Here is a 5,934-nt window from a genome sequence, read left to right on the forward strand (position 1 = left end):
TACGAACTCCGCTATTTGGACCCATGTATATACGACCGCCATTCAATTATGGTAATTTTTCCGTATAAGGACTTCTAATACAGATAGAACCTTACTTTGTTATTAGTTTTCAACGCAGTGTCCTAGCAATGTCACACACTTTTCCCATCTGTGTACAAGCTTCCGTATTCCCTCAGCGTAAAACTCTTTGGATTCATATCTCAGACAGCCGCTTACAACACTTTGACATCATCGTTATTTTCAAACTTCGTGACTCTCGTAAACGTTTTAAAGGGACCAAACAGGTGAAAGTCCGAATGGGCAAAGTCTCAGCTGTAAGGAGGACAAAGGGGCAGTTCCCAGCCCAGCTCGTTGATGGTCTGCACCGTTGGGCTGCGGTGTGAGAACTCCTTCTGACTGCGTTTGTTCTTTATGTCTTTTATGACTAGCCGCAGCAGTTCACAGTATTTGGTACTGTTCACGGTGCTTCACTTTCTCAATGAATGAAATGGTAATTGAGCCTTGCATATCCCCAAAAACCGAGCACATCACCTTCTTCGTGGATCACTGGGACTTAAACTTCTTCACTGGAAAACCCACATTTTTTCACTCCGTGAACTGCCGTTTAGACCCAGGCTCATAATGCCAAACCCATGTATCATCACAAGTTACCACCTACTTCAGAAACTCATAATCGTTCACATAGCGGGAGAAACACTGCTGGAACATCTCGATCATTCCCCGTTTGTGCTCTACAGTAGCATCTTTGACACCCGCCGGCAGCTGACCTTCGAGTAGCCAGGGTCATCATGTATAATTTTGTGCGCTGTCTCAGCAGATAACCTCAAAATCTTTGCAATGTCATCCACTGTTTTTCTGTCAGACTGAATTAGGTTATTGACTGATTCGATCATCTCAGGAAACCTCACTTTTCTAGGCCTCCCATACTTGTCTTTATCTTCAACACTGTTCCGCTCTCCTTTAAATAATTTAAGACATTTTTCAGCTTAATCATGTTGCACTATACACATTGACATTCTACCAATGAATTTCAACTGGTTTGTACTCTTCAGAAACCTAAAACTTGATATCTGACCGCTGTTCAATCCTGGAACATGCTTCTTGGTCGGCCATCTTTATTAATCGACAAAACTCTCAAAGTTTTTCTTCAATCTGAAAAAAAAGAAAAAAAAAAGAAGGTAAATCTATGTAAAAAAAGTAAAACAAAACAAAGTAAACAAACGTCTATTAAAAAGTCATTATACCACAAATATCACTTTATTTATTGATTGACCCTCATATATACAGGGTTGGGCAGAAATGACAGGTGTTTTTGAAATCGTATTTAAAGAGTTTGGAAAAATGAAGGAAACAGTATGGAAAAGGGGACAGAAAACGCTTTACACCAGCACATTTTTCCTCGTACACATTCCTAGAACTACGATATAAAGATTCGTATCTTGTTGAAAACATGAGATAAAAGTTTTCATAATTTTTCCAAAACAGCCATTAATTGATGCAAAATTCACAAGGTGTTTCCATTATTTTGTCCAACCCCTGTAATAGCAATTTCAAAAAGACCTATTATTTCTACATAACTCCGGGTGTATATGAATACACACACACACACACACACACACACGCACACACACACACACACACACACACACACACACACACACACACACACACACACACACACACACACACAGACACACACACACACACACACACACACATATATATATATATAATAGGACAACAAGAGTATGAAATGAAGACACAAAACTATATATAGGTAGATATAGAATGGATCATTTATTGAATAATGGAATACAGGCAAAATTTGGGGATAGAAAGCATCGAAATGCCCTGGCATAAAGAGTCCCTTCTATCTATAAGTTTTGCCTGTATTCAATTATTCAATAAATGATCCATTCTATATCTACCTATATATAGTTTTGTGTCTTCATTTCATACTCTTGTTGTCCTATTGTATAAGCTCCAATAATTATTGTTGAGCTTGGCATTATCCGGATAAGTTTTCTTTTGTGGAATTGATCTCTCTCTCTTTTCCTTTTACATTAAGCTATATATATATATATATATATATATATATATATATATATATATATATATATATATATATATATATATATATATAACGTTGCTGTATATCAAGCGCTTTCCTCCAATTTTTCCCCCATACATAATGTAACGCAAGGTTACTTTTATTTGTACATATTTCGTGTTTTTTCTCTCTGAAATCCCTCGATATAGCTTTGATAAAGCGAGGGCGAAACTGGTCAGCTGACTCCCCCATTTTTTCTCTTTTTTTTCTCTTCACCCCGTTAACTTTATTTTAAACGCTAAATTTATTTTAAACGTTTTAATCAAGAATTTTCGTCCTCCTTTCATGATTGCATTATATAAATTTTGTACCCTCAAAGAATCATGATATATATATATATATATATATATATATATATATGTGTGTGTGTGTAATGTTTTGACAATTGACCCCGCTTGCCACAGTTAACAGATACTACGCTATGATCACAGCCTAAAGGGTCATAACATTACACACTTTCCTAAAAAATATAAGGTGGAAGGCTTATCACCATGACTTAAGCATCAACAATAAACTTAAAGCACGTATTTCCTCTGAAGACCAACCTCACTCAGAAAACAAATGAACTCCCTATCAACTCTCATAGAGAACAAAAGAAAATCGAAAGAACTGCTTCCAAATTTTACGGATTAAAAACTACTGCCCACCCCAAATACAGCCCTTACCTTGAGGAGTTTGAGAATTCTATGTTTAATTAAGTAAAAAATTAAATTTAAGATACAAAAACACCATTATAATCCGTTTACTCGAAAAATAAATAATTTTGCTGAGAAAGTTAAAAAGAATAAACATATATTCGTCCCTGCTGATGAGACAAAAAATTACTATAAACTATGCTATCCTACATATAAAAGACTTTTGTATAAAGAACTTAATAGTTCCTCGTAAGACTTTAGATTCCATTAATTCTGAGGCTAGACGCTTACTGACTTCTATGAATATTAATAACTTCACTGAAATAATTTCTCCGGGTACCCCTAGATTCACCCCCAAGGATCATAAACCTAATTTCTATGACAACCCCCTCCATCAGATTGATCTGCCCATCTAACTCTGACTTAGGTGCTGTAAACAAAAAATCTTAGATAGAATCATCCCTTCTATTAAAGAAGTTTCCCTCTTTGGCTAAATTCAGATTCCGTAATTAATTGGTTTGTCTCCCTTAAAAATAAACACCTCCTTAACTTCATAACTTTTGACATCCAAAATTATTATCAATCAATTTCTTCGATCCTTTAAAATAAGGCTCTAATCTTTGCTAAAAGAAATTCTGACTTAACTAATTTAGAAACTAAATTAATTCTCCTAGCGAAAAAGTCCCTTATACAATTTAACAATAAGTTTTGAACTAGACAGGGCTCCCCCTAATAATTTTGACATCTTGATGGGTGCTTCTGACTCTGTAGAAGTTACCGATTTAGTGGGACTCTTCTTACTGAAAGAACTTAAATACCACTTTAAACATATTCAAGGGGGCCTTTATAGAGACGATATCCTTTTTACTACACAATGAAGAAAATTCAAACTATTTCCCTAATACAAATCAGCAAATTAATATTAATTTCAGACCTCGAGCTTTTAATAAAGTACATACATATATTAGCGCTACTTCAACATTAATTAGGAAAAGAATATCAAACCACATTTCTTCTTTTAACAACCATAATTCTAATAATAACCAAGGAACTTCTCTAACCACTTTAATTAAAAAACTTAATTCTAATAATACCCCCTTCTCAACTAAATGGACTATCATAAAAAAGTTAAGTCTTATACTCTAGGCTCTAAGTTATGTCGCCTCTGCACAACCGAAGCTATAACTATAATTACTTTTCCTCAAAGTAACAATATAATAAATTCTAAAAACGGACTGATCTCTTTCTGTAAACATAAGTCCAAATTTAATTATGGTAATTTTGAAATTACATAGCTATTATTTAACCTTTTATATATATATATATATATATATATATATATATATAATTTTTCTTTAACATTATCGTTTTTTCTACATACTTTCTTAATACTTTAATAATCCTTTATTTTAATTCTTTATTTCTTCTTTATTTGGCCGGTTTTTTTATCTGCAATTTCCGTTTTAGTAGTTCAAATATTCCTATCGATCAAATATATCAATCTACCGAAACATTCACATCCTGTATGTATATTTTACTTATATTTTACTATATAGATTTACTTACATATTACTTGCTTTATCCTGAATTTGCAGATACCGGCCATTCTCTCCCCACCCCCAATTTTTTAGAGTTTTTTTAGTGTCTTTTAATAACTCCTGTTGATATTTTCTTAAGTAATAACCTGTACATTTCAGTTGACCTCATTTTTTGCCCTATATTTTTGGCGCTTTTTAACGCCATCTTGTCTGAGTCATTTTGACATTTGCTTTTCTATTTTATATTTTATTCAATCACCATTCAATCTGTTTTCTCTTCTGTTTCACTCATTTTTTTCTCTTCTTCTTCACTCATTTTTCTTAATTACGCCTTGTCTCGACAGCCGAGTTTAACGCATATTTTCTTTTTCTTTTAATAATATTATTGGAATTCTTTCCTCTTTTCCTTGTACCTATTTGTGAATTATTCCACAGATCTCGGCCTTTTGGATTATTTTGGACTATCTTCCAATTATGCGATTTCCTTGGATTTTATTGTGCGAATGGAAATTTAACAAACTTTCTTTGATTTACATTTTTGGATTTTACCATCATTGGATACTTTACCTTTCACCAGACTATCCATTTATGCGAAATCACCTTTTTCTCCACCCTATTCCCTCAGCTTTACTTTTTGTTATCAAGTAAGATCTTTGACTTACTTGCAGTGTCATCAAATACTTTTGCAAGCAAAAATCGGATCCCGCATTTTGCTAATTCCCACCCTCTGATGAGAAGGAAAGTATTTCTTCGAAACTCCGCGGATTAAGGACTATCCACTTATTTAATCTTTCCTTTTCAAATTAAATATGTTCTTTTTAACCCTTTTTCAAAGTGTTTTTTAACATGTTTTATTAACTATTTTCTTTTATATATATATATATATATATATATATATATATATATATATATATATATATTACTAATAGGCTGATCATAATGAATTTATATGTGGCGTGTCCGTTTGCCAAGCTCTAATATTTTTTTCGTAAGCTATAATTGTTCATATTTTATTATTTCAATAAACATTAATAGTTTTTTATCTAGTATGCTTATGCAATCATCAGTGTAACCCTGGCTTTATATATATATTTAGCGATAGGAGCAATTTCTATTGTTTCTTTTCTATGACTTCTCGTGTGTAAAACACAGTACCACGAGACTAGGTTCCTAGGAATTATCGATTTTCTAAACATAGTTTTATGGTGTACTAGCAAGCCGCCCGACATTGTCTGATCGTAAAATACGCATAAATATTATACATTAATTAATGCAGATTTCTTATTATTAATAAACAGAATTACCGTAGGTATTAAACGTAACGTTAAATTTCTTTAAAAAATGAACTAAAAAACGGAAATAAATTGAGCCATGTGCATACGAGTATTATGTTTTTTTTTTCAAACAGTTCACTTCTTGTAAGTAAAAAAAACAAGGCCAATAGCCATTAGTCGCGTGCTCTCATGTAATGAATGAATGTGTGAATGTAGAATTCACATGAAATTCTTAAAGATAAACTAAAATGACCGAAAAATGGGCTGAAATGACTTAAATAAATAAAAAGTAAATGACTTAGAATGACTTTAATGAACTTAAGAATGAATCGGGTGACCTTAAGAATGACTTGAATGCTTAAAAAATAACTGGAATC

This window comes from Euprymna scolopes, chromosome 6 (assembly GCF_053919585.1).
Source record: "Euprymna scolopes isolate OS-2025 chromosome 6, ASM5391958v1, whole genome shotgun sequence".
Classification (NCBI taxonomy): Eukaryota; Metazoa; Mollusca; class Cephalopoda; order Sepiida; family Sepiolidae; genus Euprymna; species Euprymna scolopes.